This window comes from Macrotis lagotis, chromosome X (genome assembly GCF_037893015.1).
Source record: "Macrotis lagotis isolate mMagLag1 chromosome X, bilby.v1.9.chrom.fasta, whole genome shotgun sequence".
NCBI classification, from domain to species: Eukaryota; Metazoa; Chordata; class Mammalia; order Peramelemorphia; family Peramelidae; genus Macrotis; species Macrotis lagotis.
Window position 1 is genome coordinate 655,390,309 of NC_133666.1, and position 18,002 is coordinate 655,408,310.

General features: G+C 42.4%; 1 long non-coding RNA gene and 1 pseudogene across 1 annotated transcript; one reads left to right on the forward strand and one right to left on the reverse strand.

The window, feature by feature from the left end:
- The first annotated feature begins 912 nt into the window (after window positions 1–912).
- LOC141501279 (uncharacterized) lies at window positions 913–10,452 on the forward strand. Its single transcript, XR_012472194.1, has 3 exons — window positions 913–1,286; window positions 6,229–6,449; window positions 6,911–10,452. It is a non-coding gene; the product is annotated as an uncharacterized LOC141501279 (long non-coding RNA).
- Window positions 10,453–17,264: 6,812 nt separating this feature from the next.
- LOC141501280 (nucleoside diphosphate kinase B pseudogene) lies at window positions 17,265–17,914 on the reverse strand (annotated as a pseudogene).
- Window positions 17,915–18,002: the final 88 nt, after the last annotated feature.

The window sequence follows — 18,002 nt, forward strand, 5'->3', positions numbered from 1 at the left end:
CTCTTCCTTATGACCACACTATCTTTGGCTGTGGTGCTCTTAGAGGTTACTTTTGAATGTTTCCTTTCCCTCATAGGCCATATCCAGTCACTTTACCAACTCCTTGTTTCCCCTGCCTTTATACCGTCATCATTCTAGTACAGATTCTCATTAATGCCCACTTGCTCTTGCAATAGCATCCCAACAAGCCTTCCCACCATCATTCACTGAACCCCTTGAACCCATCCTTCACATTGCTGCAAAATAATGTTTCTTATGCATCAATCTAGCCACTTGAGTGGAATATTCCCTCTCAAGAGTTAATATTCCTAGTGAAGTCCTCTCAGGGTTGAAAATCATTAAAACAAAGACAGACTATTACTCTTAGACTATTTTTAGAAGAGAGAGAGAGACCTTGCATTTCAAGCCTGGCACCCTCCTGATTCTGTGGGGGGGGGGGCGGGAAACAGTGGACTATTTCCTGAGAGACCTTGCATTTTTTTAGTTAGTCACCAATTTGATGATAAAACTATCTTAACTGGGAGAACAGTAGACTGTTCCCTTGAGGAAAAACCTTGCATAGCAACAAAGCTCATAAGATTCCTCTTGTTTGATGATAAGTAGACTGTTCCTAGACCTTGCATTCCAAGACAAGTTACATTACTTGAATAAGACAGTTATAATCCTGAAAGTCATTCTCACCATCTGGATGGTGAGGTAATATTTTATGAAAACCTTTCATTCTTTGTTGCTGGGGTAGATTTTCACAAGTAGAGGAATTCTGAAGACTAACCAATCAATCGACAGAGAGGGACAAGCTATATGAGCTTGCTTGACTGTCAGGGGCAGCACCTTGATCCTTACTACCTTTGTGAGCCTTGGAGTGTGCCCTTTTCTGGAGAAAAGCCAAAATAAACTGTTTTTTTAAGTGAATTTTTCTCCCACAAACACTCTTGCCTCCCAAGTAAAATTCAAACTCCTCTGCCTGGTTTTTAAGACTCCCCACAATCTGACACCATTCTATCTTTCCATGTTTATGTTAATCCTTTCCATTCATTCCATGCTTTAGCCAAAATATCTGCCAAGCCCCCACACTCCCCTTCTTCTGGCTATTTCCTAGGCCTGGCATGCCCTCCCCCCGTCTGGGCCTGCTCAATTCCTCTTTTGGGGATGGTCACCGTGGCCCTCCTGGGCAGGGCATTTCCTCCCCCTTGTCTTTGTTGCCCTGAGCAGTAGCAGGGTGGCATTTGGCTCGTCCCCTCGGCAGACGGGCGGCTCCACAGAATGGATGTTCTGGCTTATCTCAGGTTGTATCCTACCTCGGGGCAAGGCTTGGCAGGGGGGTACGCTTAATAAAGGGCTGTTTTGCAGTGGACTGGATGATGGATGGGGCAGGGTCATGGAGGGGGCAGCAGAGGGTGGGGGTGGGGTCAGGTCACAGGTCAGACGGCAGAAAATGAGGGTTTTTTTTTCCTTTTACGTGACTTTTTTTTATATTCGTGGGAGCTGGTGCAGAGGCCCACCCCGGGGGCACCCAGTTTTAGCAAGGAAGGTGGAGGAGGGGCCTGGCCCGGGAGGCAGAAGCCCCGGGGGTCGGGGGCCCGGCACTGGGAGGCGGATTCCTTTATTTTGTTTGGCCCCAAGGGCAGGAGAACCTGCCAAGGATCTAAATTCCAGCGGAGACGTGCGCTGAGGCCTCTTCTCGAGAAAACACGCCAAAACCGCCAGAACCGGCTCTCACCGGAAGGGGTGGGGGAGGGGCGCGTGTTCCGCCCCAGAAGCCTCGGCACGCCACGTCTCGGCCCGCGCTGGGGCCTCGGGCCGGAACTACATTTCCCAGAGCGCACTGCGGCTCTCCGCGGCCGGCGGACTCCATTTTCCAGCTTCTTCCCGAGGGGAGGGGGACGCTGTTAACCACGGGGGACCCTGGCCCGGGCCGCCTCCGCCCCGCCCCCCAGCTAGTGTCCTTATCTGTAAAATAAGGCGGGGTTGGACGAGCTGATCCGCAGGTCTAAGTGCCGGGGCTCCTAGGGCTGGGGGCGGGTATCTTAGGCCCAGAGGCCGGCCGCCCCCCGCCCCAGGAGCTGGAGGAACTGGTAGGCGCTAGCCCTAGTGTCCGGCATCTTGCCCGAGGGTGTTATTGTATCCACCGCCAGAGCTTCCCGCGCCTTCCCTGAGAGGCCTCGGCCTGATGGGGGTGGGGGTGGAGGAAGGTTGCCATGGCGACATCCCATAAACTGGGCCCGGATGTAAAAGAGTGGGCAGGACAGCGCGGAGGATCCTGGGAGCGGGAGGCCCCTGGGAGCGGGAGACCCCCGCGCCCTTTCTGCGCAGGCGCACTCCGGGCCCCTCCCCCTCGCCTTGGTGGCAGCGACCTTTCCAGACCCTGCCACCCTGTGCGGGGCCCGGCTTTGGGCCTTGGGGAGGGACGCTGGCCGTCCGAGGGCCGGGCCACCGCGGGCTGGGTAGAGTGGAGGCCCCGAGTTCAAGTCCGCCCTCGGATACCTCACTCGTCCCAGCTGTGTGACCTTGAACAAGTCCCCTACCCCCATTGCCCGCATCCTGGGCCCCCCGGGCCTCCCGGGCCTCCGGGCCTCCGGGCCTCCAGGCCCCCTGATTCCTATCCGACCAGTGGAGCCAGGTGACTGGAGGAGAAAGTGAAGCTGGGGCCCTAGCCCAGGCCCCGGCACGCAGGCCATGAATTGTCACGTGCTCGCCATGGCACCCCCCCCCCCCCATGTTGTGGTCCTCTTGGAGAATGAGGGTCGAGCACCAGAAAGCCAGTCAAGGAGTCATGTGAAACCTCAGTGTTCGCTCTCGGGGACCCCCGTCCTCAGCTTATATTCTGAAGGAAGACCATAACAGAATGGCACACTCTAAATGGGGGGGCGGGCCCCCCCGGGCTGTTAGCATGGGGAGCTCCAGAGAAGGGTTGTGGCTGGGAGGGGGCAGCTCCCCGGGGGAATTGGGAAGGGGGGAATCCACCAGCGCCAAGATTCTGGAGACAGGAGGGGCAAATCCATTCCTTCCCCCTCTCTGGTCTTTTCCCTTGTTCTCAGCCTGTGATTGTCGGGGTCATCTCACCTCCCACCAGATTGTCCCCTTTTAATTTCTGTCTGGTCTGGAATCTCTCCCTATCTGCAGCCTCCTTCCCTTTGATTTACTACAAACCCATAATCTGCTCTCACTTTCCCATCCCACTGAAATCGCCCTCCCCAGAGTCATCAGGGATTTCTTAATTGTTGGGCACAGTGAATGGTCTTTCCTCAGTCCTCATTCTTCTTGACTTCTCTGCTTCCTCTGCCTCTTTTCTTTCTAGGTTTTCCTAACACTGCAGTCTGGTTATTCTACCTGTCTTTCCTTTTCAGTCTCCCACCATGTGTCTTCATCCAGGTCATGCATCTCAACTGTGGGTGTCCCTCAAAGTCTGTCCTGGGCCCTCTTCACAGATCTCTCTCCTCTCTCTCTTGATATATATGTATATGTGCATACATATATAGATATAGGTATAATATGTTTATATAGAGAGATATATAGTTATATAGATATAGCCCAGTACTTACCTTTTGGAGATTTTGAACTGGATAACCAGTAGACATCTGAAATTCAACATGTCCAAACCAGAATTCACTATCCCTCCTATGTAGCCACTTCCCCTCTCCTTCAAAATGACCAGGGCACTACCATCTTTGAAGGCACTCAGGCTCACCACCTCTGTGTCTTCCTCACTTTCACTCCACCCCTTGTATCCAATCCTCAAATCTTGTCTATGTTCTCAGCATCTAGACTCAGCATTCTATCTACTGCCTAGTTAGGTCAGTTCCTCATGGGATAGCTGGTACTAGTAAATTCCTGAACATAGGAGGTTTTGATCTTGGTAAGGAACACAACACATGGGTAGAGATCCTAGAGGATTTGAGGAAGAAGAGGGAACTGCTGACTGTGAAGAATAGGGGGGTGACCTAAAGGACTGAAAGAACTGAATAATTCTAAAGAGACCGAAAACCAGACAAGTTGAATTTTGAATTCAGTTCTTATATCTGAACACTGTCCCTTGGAGCCCCACAATTGAGACAAAGGAAGAGTCAAAACTTGAGACAGTGGTACTATTGGGAGGGTGGGGATGTGCTCATTGGCTTCCTTTGACCATCTTCAGAGAGAGCTTTGGAGGGAGAGGGGCATGCTCAGGTGACATTTCTAGTCTGGTCTGACAGGATATAATTTCATTTCAGTCAACAGGACACAGTTACTAATGACTACCTAAGCTCAAAAAGACACTATTGTTTTGAGTCCACAAAAAAATGTGTGCCTGTCCTTGAGCATCCCCAGCATCTCATTGGAGATATACAGTATCCATCAGTCAACAAAGTTATTCTATACAAGAAGCCTTTATTATGCACCTTGCTAAATTCTGGGGGAGTACAGAGAAAGGCAAAATCAAGTCCCTTGGGAGAACTAAATCCCCTGTGAGAAGGTGGCCCTTAAACTGAAATTTGGAGGAAGTCAGGGATTCTGAGACACAGAGGTGAGAAAGCTCAGGAGTGAACTTGTAGAGTGTTGGTGTAAGGCCAGTGTAGCTGGACTACAGAGGGCTTGGAAAGGAATAAAGTTCAAGAAGATTGGAACTTAGCAAGGGACCACAAGCAAGGTAACACAAGGTCATAGGAGGCAGTAAAGATGTGGGGGATCAAAGAGGCTTCATGAAGGAGATAACTCGAGTTCATCCTCATAGGAAGACAGAGGCAGAGTTGAGGGGGAAGTCTGAAGTGTGGCTTGTCTGAATGCACAGAGGGAGGAGACTGATGATTTGGGGGAATAACTAGTACAATTGGATTGAATGTAGAGTTCCTACATGAATTCATGATCTCCACAATGTAAATATTAAATACCTCTGGTATATCTAATACTGTGCTGAGGATGAGACCTGAGATGTCCTGGGAGCTCCTTTAGTGAGTAAATCTCTGTCAAGGCAGATCTCTTAACCACTTTGCAATTTGTCTTCTTAGGTAGTGAGGGGTTCAATAACTTGCCCAGGGTCACACAGCCAAGTTAGACTTGAACTCAGCTGTCTCTGGGGATACAATAAGAAAAATAAAGCTGTGTCTGCCCTTAAGAAGTTCCCCTTCATTGGGGCAGCTAGGTGGCATAGTGGATAAAGCACCGGCCCTGGAGTCAGGAGTACCTGGGTTCAAATCCGGTCTCAGACACTTAATAATTACTTAGCTGTGTGGCCTTGGGCAAGCCACTTAACTCCATTTGCCTTGCAAAAACCTTAAAAAAAAAAGTTCCCCTTCGGGTTGACAGAGTATGGATAATGTGAAATACTCCTCACCATATAGCTAGGTTATGGAGGGCCATCAGTATCATGTTTATCTTTTTCCTTTAAAGCAAGATAGTGGGGCAGCTAGGTAGCACAGTGGATAGAGCACTGACTCTGAAGTCAGTAGGACCTGAGTTCAAATGTGACCTAGCTGTATGACCCTGGGCAAGTCCCTTAACTCCATTGCCTTAAATAAATAAAAAAAAGTTTAAAAAGCAATATAACTACTGAAGGTTTTTGAGTATCAGATTTAATGGTCATATTGGTGTCTTAGGAAGGGATTGTAGTCAAGGGCATACCTCTTATCACAACAACTGGGTCAGGCAAACAGAACCATAGACCCTGGGAAAGGCCCAGGGCCTTTTTTTCACTGACTGTCCCCCATACCTAGGATGCTCTCCCTGCCTGATTAGAAGAGGTAGATTTCCCTCTACTGGGGTCCAACATTCTCTCCCATCCCCAGATTAGTCCTTGAGGGCTAGGACTGTTTCCCATGTTGCTTCTGTGTTTTTGTTTTTGAAAAGATTTTTCCACAAAGACTGGAAATTGGGAGACCATGCTCAACCAGACTTAACTTGGACCACTCATAAATTTGTCTAAATGACTGCCTATCCCTACTCCTCCTCCTCTTAGGATCACTGAGCTTAAGTCACAGTGTAGTTGGGGTTTCAACCATCAGTGACATTCAAGGCTATGGTCTTTGGATAATGTACAGACAGAGTGGGCACAGCTGGGCACAGATCAGAGAAATCTGAATAGGCACATCTGCTGGAGAGCTCCAGGAACTTGGGAATTCTAGGTAGGGTCCATTTTTGTTTGTTTGTTATACATATTCCCTTTAGGGTCATCCTCTGCGGTTACTTATCAAACACTGCAAAGGGGCATATTTAGTACTAGCTTACCTAATATTATTAATCTTTTCTCCCTAGAGAATAGAGATTCTCCCTCCTCACCTTCAACTCTTGGCTTTCCTTCAAAGCTCAGCAAGATTCTCACCTTGTACAAAAAAGTCTTTCCTGGTCTGATCCAGCCATCTCCTACCAGTTCCTTGACTCTGAAATTAACCTGTTTAAATCTTACAATGCTTCACCTATTTGTTTGCATGCTGTATCCCCCATGATGTGAACTCCTTGAACAGAGAGATTGTCAGGTATGCAGTAAGTGCTTAATAAATGTTCATTGAAGGCGCGGCTAGGTGGCGCAGTGGATAGAGCACTGGCCTTGGACTCAGGAGTACCTGGGTTCAAATACGACCTCAGACACTTGATAATTACCCAGCTGTGTGGCCTTGGGCAAGCCACTTAACCCCATTGTCTTGAAAAATCTAAAAAATAAATGAATGAATGAATGAATGAATGAATAAATGTTCATTGATTTGTTGAATAATTGTCATATGAAATCTTGAATAAATCAGCATGTTTGCTAGGTAAAAAGGTATCCATTAACTATCAAATTGTATTAATTTATATGTTATTTAAATTATATTTAATATCCAGTTCAGTATGGTGATTTGGTTTTCTGTTTTAAGTTTTTGTTTCTTATTTTCTAAGAAAACTTTTCAATATGTGATTACCATCTAGTCAATATGTAATGAAATTCCACTTTTTTCAGACTCATGGGAAGACACATGATCTGATGCAGAGTGGAGTAAGCAGAGCCAAGAATACAATCTACACAGTGACTATAACAACAGAAAGGGGAAGAACAACCATAGCCACTCTGAAAAATCAAGGGAATGTTGCCAAATCCTGGTCCCCCCTAAGATGACCCCTCTATCTCATTCCTCTGCAAAGGTGAATGGAATTCGTAGATATTTTCAGGGTTTTTTGATATTTTGCTCAGTTTTGCCACTTTTTTCTTTTTCCTTTTACTATTAATAATAGCATGATTTATATAGCATTTTAAGATTTGCAATGCACTTTACATGTATTATCTCATTTTATTCTCTCAACAATTCTGGGAGTTATTATCTCCATTTTATAGATGAGGAAACTGAGAGAGACAGAAGTTAAGTGGTTTGCTTGGAAACACACAACTAGAATTGTATGAGGGAAGATTTGAATTCAGGTCTTCTCTCCAGGTCCAGCACACTATCCACTGCATTGAGTAGCATTAAAAATGTTATTTGTATGGGATGACTCTCTGGGAGGGAATAAGAAGAGGGAAGGTGGGGAAAATTCTGGAGATGTTAAGAATTTCAATAAAATTTATTTTTAAAAACTACATGAAAATTGATGAGAAGAAATGGAATAACTGTTCAAAATGCAAATGACACCCAAGGGCGGGGAGGGGGAGGATGAAGGAGATATCACTTATGCCTGTAATGCTCTCCCTTCTCTATTCCAACTACTGACTTTCCTCTTTGACTAGAAACTTTCCCTGACCCTTTCTAATGCTAGTACCTTCCCTCTATTATTTTCAATTAATTTGGTATATAGCTTAGTTCTTTATTGCTATCTTCTCCATCAGATTGTTAGCTCCTTGAGGGCAGGCACTGTCTTTTGTCTCTTTTTTTTTATCCTCAGTGGTTAGCACAGACCTGGAACATAGTAGATGCTCACTAAATGTTCATTGATTGATTAAGGAATAAAGGAGAAAAGGGTTCAGCTAGGAGTATGAATCTCTCCCTGGAGGAAGCTGAGAAGGGAAAAAGTAAAAGGGACATTTTATGCATTTTGGATGTATGCCTTTTGAAATTTTGGAGTTTATTGCCTCTCCATGCCACCAAGTTTCAGTCCCTTTTTTTTCTTTTTAAGCACTTATTGGAAACAAAAGATCAGCTGATTAGTTCTCATTATGTAAGCTCCTAGATCAGATGGGTGACTTAGTGGATAGAGCAGTCAGTCCTGGATTTAGGAAGACCAATCTTCCTGGAGTTTCAATCTGGCCTCAATCACTTACTAGTTGTGAGATCTTGGACAAGTCACTTCACACTCTTTGCCTTAGTTTCCTTATCTATAAAATGAGCTGGAGAAGGAAATGGTAAGCTACTCCAGTATCTCCGCCAAAAAAAAATCCAAAGCCAAAATGGGGCCACAGAGTCTGAAAACAACTGAAATGATCAAACAAAAACAAGAAGCTCCTCAAGAATTAGGATTGCCTAATAAATAAATGCTTATTGATTAGAGAAAATCTTGGTCAAGAAAATCTCTCATTCGGTAAAGAAATGATCAAGTTGTTCAGAATAAATGCTTCACTTACCTTTATCTTCACTTTGCTATATCACTCTCTCAATATCTAGTCTCTTATTGTTTGTTCCTCCAAGGAGCTGTAGCATGCTCAGAGGCCACACCCTAATAAAACCATCTCGGCGGACAGGCTATACCAGGTTGAGGGTAACTATCAGGCTGCAAACCCAATAGTAAAGGGGATATCTACTCCAAGTATGTGATGACATCCCCCTATTAAAAAGATCCAAGAGAAAAATGTTTTCCAAAGCCATGAATTCAGCTAAAGCAGGTTCTATGGAGTGCTTAGATCTTGATCAAGCACCTAAGATGCCAAGGTCATCCACTGCATTGTTTTATCTTGACTTTTATCTTGCCTTTGAACTTTAATGACTATGGAAGAGAGAGTTAGGCTGTTTACTTTGTACTACTGTGCCTCACTTCAAGTCAAGACATCACCCCAATGATGTCACTGGATCTCTTTAAAAAACAGGACTAACAACAGCCTCTTATACTTACTATCAATCAAACCACAAAAATTTAAGGTCAGACACTGTGGCAGGCACTGGAGATAAAAAAGACAAAAATGAAATCTAAACAGTTCCTTCTCTTATGGAGCTTACATTCAGATGAGGTGGACAATGTGTACAAAACTAAGTTGATAACATCTATGTACACATTAAGCACAAGGTCATTTTTTGGGGGGAGGACAAGAACAGCTAAGAGGATCAAGAAAAATATTATGAAGAAGGTGTCACTTGAGCAGAGCTTTGAAGAAAACAAGGGATTCTAGTGAATTTAGATGAGGAATTTCCATTCTCCCCTCTAAGGGTAATCCTGAAAGCTATATTATAGAATCCATCCCTTTCTGTTACCTCAAAGACATTACCATGCATCATCACAGAATCTCAAGAGTTGGGAAGGATTTGAGATGGTCATCTTTCTCAACCTTTACCTGAAGGATCCATCTTCTTTACAACTTGACCTGAGAAATTGTCATTGGATCACTGTTGGAGAATCTCTCAAAGTTTTCCATTTTTCCATTTTGGACAATTCTACAAGTAAGGAAGTTTTTCCTTATATTGAACTGAACTCTTCCCTGTAACTTCAACCCAGTGGTCTGTGTCCAGGCATGATATGTGTACTTGTTCTTAAAACGATCTCTTAGATCTTTGATGATGGTGACTATCTTTTCTCTTTCCTCCCCAACAAAATCTTCTTTTGGATAAGCTTCCTTAGTTTCTTCAATCCTGTATAAAGTACCCTCACCATCCTATTGCCTTCCTAGACACATTCTCATTGTTGTTTTGTTTTGTTTTGTTTTTTGCAAGGCATTCGGGTTAAATGACTTGCCCAAGGTCATATAGCTAGGTAATTATTAAGTGTCTGAGGCCACATTTGAACTCAGGCCCTCCTGACTCCAGGGCTGGTGACATTCTACCTTGTTAGTCGGCTTCCTAAAATGTGTTCAGAACTAGATTTTTAGATCAAAGGATAATGGAACCACAATCTCCTTTGTTTTGGATACTAGTCATTCATACTAAGACCTAACTTACTATTTTTTATTTTTTGGCTGCCATGTTATCTGTTAACTCATTGAGCTTACAGTTTTTCTTTTGTATAGAATACTTTTTAGCCATAGGGCCTGAATTCTGTAGTTGTAGCTCTTTTAACCAAAGTGTAGGATTTTATACTATTACATTTCATTATATTAGATGAGGACCATTGTTCTGTCTCACAGAAAAGACTTTTTAAATATTGGTAAGATCTTTTAGGATTTCTAAACAACAGAGCAGCTTTCTCTTCAATTTTATTTCATCTGCATGACTAATAAGCTTGGGATCTCTACCTTTATTTAACCCTATGATAAAAATGTTGAATGAAAGGGGTCCAAAGACAGACTTCTGTGTCATGCTATTAAAGACCTTCCTCCAGCTGGGCATCCATCATTAATTCTTTGAGTCAATTCATTCAACCAGTGGCAAACCCACCTTATTGTACTTTCATTTAGTTCACATGTTTCTATGTTGTCTATCAGGAAGGACAAACAGTGTTAAATGCTTTGCTAGAATTTGGATATATGTCTCCAGTATTTTCCAGAAATATTAGTAAGACCCTGTCAAAAAAGGATGTGGGCTTAGTCTGACATGATTTGTTTTCAATGTTCTTCCATGTTCACATTATTATTGCTTCCATATTCACAGACCACCCATTTAATAACCCATTATTGAATTTTTCTAATTAATAAAGTTCTTAGGAGTTTGTGATCATATATTTATATGTACTGAAAAGAACCATGGAGGTCATCCAATCCAACTTTGTTATTTTACAAGAGAAATTGAAATTTAGAGAAGGAGGTGACTTGTCAAGGTTTCCCAGAAGTCAGTAGCAGAACTGGGATTGAAACCTAGGTCCTATAATTTTTTTTTCAGGGTATCTTGCTGCTATCAATGTGAAAGCTGCAAAATTCAACAATTCCTTGAAAATCAGAAAATATTCTGGAATATGTTCCATTCCTATCTTGTCATAGCTACTTTCTGTTCTGTCTTCAAATATGCCCAGGCCTCAGCAGTTTCTCTAATCCTGCTTTTATACATAATATCTTTTTCTTAATGTTTTACTTTTTCATTTTTAAATTAAAAAATATTATCTCTATTTTTTCCCAGTTATATGAAAAAATAGTTGTCAATATTTATCCTTTTGCATGATTTTGAGTTCCACATTTTTCTACTACCCTTTCTTTCAACTCCCCCTTCCCCTGACAGCAAACAATCTGATACATATTTTACATGTTAAATCATTATGGGGAAGACTAGAACATTTGGTGTGAGGGCTGCCAAGTCCTTTTCAGTGCTGCTTTCAACTTTTGATGTCCACCTGAGCCATCTAACTCTTTCCTGTGGCTCCAAGAAGCTGTGGCACAGCAGCCACACTAGGTTGACTGTAACCAGGGGAGTCTCAAAGTCATTGGTGAGTTGGGGGTGGTGGTGCCTATCCCAAATATTCCACTGGTGGAATGAGCAGATGAGAACACTTCATTCCAATGATTGTGAAGGCAGCTGAAGCAAGTACTGTGGAACCCTTAAAGCTTGGTTAGACATTGAAGACACCAACATCAAACTTGGTGCGTCTAGAACCATCCCCAGTTGTCCTGACTCTGTCTTGCCACTGAACCATGATGACTTTGTAAGAGAGGCTGATGACTTTGTGCAACTCTGCCTCAATTATATCAATACATGCATGAATCAAAAGATATCATTCATACCACTTTACCATTTTTATCTCAAAGCCCTGTGACAGGCAAGTGATGAAACAGCAGGTGCAGAAACACAACACTGCGCACAGACAACCCAGGTCATAGTGTTATCTCCTCACTGGAAGTAGCAGTGGGATTCAGCAGCCCCCCAGGTGTCTGATCAACCTTTTATGGATCACACTGCTCACCACCTGGTATGAAGAAGGGACTAGAAAACATTCCCTAAAATTTGGCTGCTTACCCAGTCCTGGCCTGATAACCTTGACAGGTGAGAATCCCAACCTTCAGTCAAAACACAAAAAAATGTGTAAAACCGTCTTCAAAGAATATTCTACCCATTGGTGCTTGAAATGTGCACACACTCATAGATAACACTCATAGACAACACAGTTGTCTAGATCTGAAAGACGAACAATTCTGCATTCAAGAGAATTCAACAGGTATCATATCCAAATAGCAGCCCTGAATGAAACCAGGCTAGCAAATGAAGGCCAGCTTACTGCAGCTGGAGCTGGATACACATTTTTCTGAAGTGGCCACAATGAAGGAGAGCATTCTAAAGCTGGGTTAGATTTTGCGATCAAAACTAATCTAGTCAACAAGCTTGTATGCCTATGAAAAGGAGTGAATGACAGATTCATGACAATGAGTTTGCCACTTCCAGGAAAATGCTAAGCCACCATCATCAGTGCCTATGCTTCTACCATGATGAACCCTGATGAAGTCAAAGAAAAATTTTTGAAGACTTAGAGACTAAATGTACCAAAAGAGGGCAAAATTATAATTCTGGGTGACTTTAATTCTAGAATAGGCTCAGACTACCAGACATGCAGGAAGCCCTTGGAAGGAATAGAACTGGAAACAGCAAGTGCAAAGGTCACTTATTACTGAAAACTTGTGCATTTCATGACCTTTTCATTACAAACACTAACTTCTGTTTACCTAAATGCAACAAAACTTCCTGGAAGCACCCTCACAATAAACATTGGCATCTAATAGTTGATATGATTGTAAGGAGAAGAGACAGGTTGTGAGAGTAATGAAGGCAATATGTGGTACAGAGTGCTGGACTGATCACAGACTCATCCTTTCCAAACTCAAACAAAGTGGTACACCCCCCCCCCCCCACCCCGCTCCAGGCAAAATGACTAGCAGAAGAATTAATGTCAAGATATTAGAATACCTCTCTGAGAGGGAACAATTTGTTGCTAACTTGGAAGGAAATTGAGCCAACATACCGCTGGCAACAGTGGAGGAGCAAAAGAATTGGCAGCTTTCAGAGACTTGGTGTACAGCACTGCATTTCATCTGTGTCAGAACACTTGGAAAACATTAAAACTGATTTGTTGAAATTGGTGGGGAAAATATAGAAGCTGATAAAAGAAAAATGAGAATTCCACAGGTTTATCAGCCAGATAGTTCATTCATTTCTTTTTTTTTAATTTTAATTTTTATTGAATTTGACAATTTTCCCCCTAATCTCATTTCCCTCCTCCCCCCACTGAAGGCAGTCTGGTAGTCTTTACATTGTTTACATGCTATACATTGATCAAAATTGAATGTGTTGAGAGAAAAAATCATATCCTAAAGGAAAAAATAAAATATAAGAGATAGCAAAATTATATAAGTTTATTAAAAAAAATTTAAGGTAACAGTCTTTGGTCTTTGTTTAAACTCCACACGTTTTTTCTTTAGATATAGATGATATTCTCCATCACAAATACCCTACAATTGTCCCTGATTGTTGCACTTATGAAATGAACAAGTCCATCAAGGTTGATCATCACCCCCCATGTTGCTGTCATGGTGTACAATGTTCTTCTGGTTCTGCTCATCTTGCTCAGCATCAGTTCATGTAAATCTCTCCAGGCTTCTCTGAATTCCCATCCCTTCTGGTTTCTAATAGAACAATAGTGTTCCATAACTTACATATACCACAATTTCTTCAGCCATTCCCCAATTGATGGGTATTCAATTTCCACTTCTTTGCTACCACAAACAGAGCCACTATTAATATTTTTGTACAAGTGATGTTTTTACCTTTCTTCATGATCTCTTCAGGATATAGACCCAGTAGTGGTATTGCTGGATCAAAGGGTATGCACATTTTTGTTGCCCTTTGGGCATAATCCCAAATTGCTCTCCAGAAAGGCTGGATGAGTTCACAGCTCCACCAACAATGTATTAGTGTCCCACATTTCCCACACCTCTTCCAACACTGGTCATTGTCCTTTCTGGTCATATTGGCCAGTCTGAAAGGTATGAGGTGATACCTCAGAGATTCTTTAATTTGCATTTCTCTAATAAGTAATGATTTAGAGCAATTTTTCATATGACTATAGATCGCTTTGATTTCCTCATTTGTAAATTGCCACTGCATATCCTTTGACTATTTGTCAATTGGGGAATGGCTTGCTTTTTTTTTAAAATTTGACTCAGCTCTCTATATGTTTTAGAAATGAGTCCTTTGTCAGAAATACTAGCTGTAAAAATTGTTTTCCATTTTACTACATTTATTTTGATCTTGGTTACAGTAGTTTTGTCTGTGCAAAAGCTTTTTAATTTAATGTAAACAAAATTATCTAGTTTGTTTTTAATGATGTTCTTTATCTCTTCCTTGGTCATAAACTGCTTCCTTTTCCATTGTTCTGACACTTAAACTACTCCTTGATCTTCTAGTTTGCTTATAATATTGTCTTTTATTTCTAAATCCTGTACCTATTTTGATCTTATCTTGGTATAGGGTGTGAGATGTTGGTCTAATCCAAATTTCTGCCATGCTAACTTCTGCCATAACTAGCTGAGAAGGCACCATTTAATTTCATCAAAAGTAAAGTACAAGTGAAGCTTAGAGAGATGCAAGATTCTTGGATCAATAAGAAGGCAGATGAAATTTAGTTTTATGCAGACAGGAACAAACCAAAATGCTTTTATGATGACCTAAAGGCTCTTTATGGGCCAGAGACATAATGGTACATCTCAGTTACTCAGTGCTGATGGATCCACATTGTTAGGGACATGATCCTAGAAAGATAGACTGAACACTTCCATGGTAATTTTTTTTTTTTGGCAAGCAATAGTGTTAAGTGACTTGCCCCAGAATCACACACTAGTTAATTATCAGTGTATGAGGCCAGATTTGAACTCAAGCCCTCCTGCCTCCAGGGCCGGTGCTCCATCCACTGTGCCACCAAGCTGCCCCTGTTCCCTGCTTTTTAGCATGATGTTCTCAGTCATGTTATCAAAAGCATTCACTCAGGATGAACATGGCCTCAAGGTCAACTACTGCACCAAGGATAAATTCTTGAACTTGAAAAGGCAACAAGTCAAGACCAAAGTGGAGCAAGTATTGGTACATGATCTTCTGTTTGCAGATGACTGTACCTTCAATGCAACCTCTGAAGCTGAGATGCAATAAAGTATGTATCTATTCTTTGCTGTTTGTGCTAATTTTGGTCTAATAATTAACACCAAAAAAAAATCCAGGTGCTCCATCAGCCAGCACCACACCATCCATATGTGGAACCTATCAATTACAGCAAATGGAGAAGTTTTGAGGACTGTGGACAAATTCATTTACCTTGGCAGTATACTTTCTTTTTTTTTTTTTTTGGCAAGACAATGGGGTTAAGTGGCTTGCCCAAGGCTACACAGCTAGGTAATTATTAAACGTCTGAGGCTGGATTTGAACTCAGGTACTCCTGACTCCAGGGCCAGTGCTCCATCCACTGCGCCACCTAGCCACCCTTGGCAGTATGCTTTCCATGGAGATACACATTGTTAATGAGATTGACACATTGCATTGCCAGAGTTAGCTCAGTATTTGGGAGACTATGGAAAAAAGTTTGGGAGAGAAGAGGTATTAAACTGACTACCAAACTGAAGAACCATAGAAACCAAACTGAATTATTTCCATTTCAATTGTCTTTCAATCTTCAAGGTTCTGAAGATTACCTTGCAGGAGAAGGTAACAGATAAGGTCCTTTCTCAAGCTAAACTGCCTAGCATTCAAATGTTACTACAAAGAATGCAACTATGATGGGCTGGACATGTTGTTAGAATGCCAGAAGTAGGGGCAGCTAGGTGGCGCAGAGAATAGAGCACTGGCCCTGGAGGCAAGAGGACCTGAGTTCAAATGTGACCTTAGAGACCTAGCTGTGTGCCCTTGGGCAAGTCACTTAACCCCATTGCCCTGCAAAAAAAAAAGTAGAATGTCAGAAGTTTGCTTGCCAAAAAAAATCAGTTTTTATGGAGAACTCATACAGAGCAAGTGTTCACAATGGGGGTCAAAAGAAGGGATACTGCAACCCTCTGAAGGTCTCTCTGAAGAACTTTAGAATTGATTTTGCAGCATAGGAGACACTGGCACAGGACTATCCATTATGGAGTGACCTCATCAGAGAGGGTGTTGTGCTCTATGAGCAAAGCCTAATTGAAGTAGTTCAAAGAAAATGTTTAGAGTAAACACCTAGTTGTTCATGAGGACTATTTGTGTCTTAACTGTGTTAGACATTCTGAGGTTGTGTTGGTCTGATGAGACACAGCTGGACACACTGTAATTTATCTCTAGCATAGTGATGTCATTTTGGTCTTCCTCAATAACAAAGGACAAGAACCATCCAGCACTCATTATTTTTCCAATTATGTACAAGGGTAGCTTTCAATAATCGTTTTTTGCAGGAATTTGAATTTCCCATTTTTTTTTACTTTCCTCCCTTCCCTTCATCCTCCCCCTGATAGAAAACAATCTAATGATCATGATTAACATAAATCTATATTATTCATGTTTTAAAAGAAAAACCAAATTGAAATGGGGAACAAAAACATTAGGGAGAGAAAAATAATAAGAAGACAACTTTTAAAAATTGAAGAAAGTAAACTTTGGTCTGCATTTAAACTCCATAGTTCCTTCTCTGGATACGGAAACATCACAAGTCCTTCAGAACTGTCCTTGATTATTGTACTGCTGAAATGAACAATTCCATCATAGTTGATCATTACCCAGTGTTGCTGTTAGTGTTGTGAAAGGATAATTTCTAAAAAACCATATTGTGGAAAGGATTCATTTTTTTAGATTAATTTTCTTTAGAAAATACTAGTTTTTGGGGCAGCTAGGGGGCACAGTGAATAGAGCACCCTGGAGTCAAGAGCACCTGGGCCTCAGACACTTAATAATTACCTAGCTGTGTGACCTTGGACAAGTCACTTAACTCCATTGCCTTGCAAAAAACCAAAAAAATTCAATTTCTTATGAGTCACCATGCTCCCAAGTTAAAAATTAAGACTCCAAGGTATCTACCCTTTCATTAATTTACAGACTTAGGAGGACAATAGACAGGATCCTAGACCTTCCCCCCCAGGAAGAGATAACCAGAGTTTTATGTTAATCTTTGAACTGTAGCTTCAGGCAGAGATGTATTGTGCAACTTCTATGGTTAGGCCACTAAAGATGGTTAATAATTTTCTCTATTCTTTGGTTCTGTATTAAAAGTCTAATTTTTTTTTTTTTTTTTTTGCCCCTTATTTCCAAGGCTTTATTGAACAAGGTTACAGGTAGAAAATGACGGTTCCAATTCCTTTCAATTCCCTGGCATGAAATGTTGTATTCAGGGATGGAGACATACATATACACACTCACACTCAAGTGACAACAATATTCACATGCATACCACATCTACTAAAAGGAGTAGGTCCAGTCTACATCTACTTTTAAAATCCTTATTCATAGATCCAGTCATGAGCACAAGACTTATAATCAACCAGCTCCTCAGGCTTAAACCACAAGCTGATCTCCTTCTCAGCACTTTTTACAGAATCACTGCCATGAATGATGTTCCTGCCAACTTGAATGCAGAAGTCCCCATGAATAGTACCTGGCTTGGAATCATCTGGGTTGGTCTCCCCCAGCATCACTCTGCCTCTCTTCACCACATTCAAGCCCTCCCAGACCATGGCTACAACAGGCCCTGAGTTCATGTATTTCACAAGCCCAGGGAAAAATGGTCTGTCTTTCAGGTCAACATAGTGCTGTTTCAGATGTTCCTCTGAAGCCCTCAGCAGCTTCATGCCCACGAGGCGGAAACCCTTCTGCTCAAAACGTTTGAGGATGTCCCCAACCAGGCCGCGCTGGACACCGTCCGGCTTGATGTCCATGAAGGTGAGCTCCGCGTTGGCCATGGCCCAGGGAAGCTGGGCCTAGAGCAGGAGAGAAGGCGGCGGCCGAGTCCGGAGTCTGCTCCTCGCAGCTGAGCAGGGGACTAAAAGTCTAATTTCTTTTCTA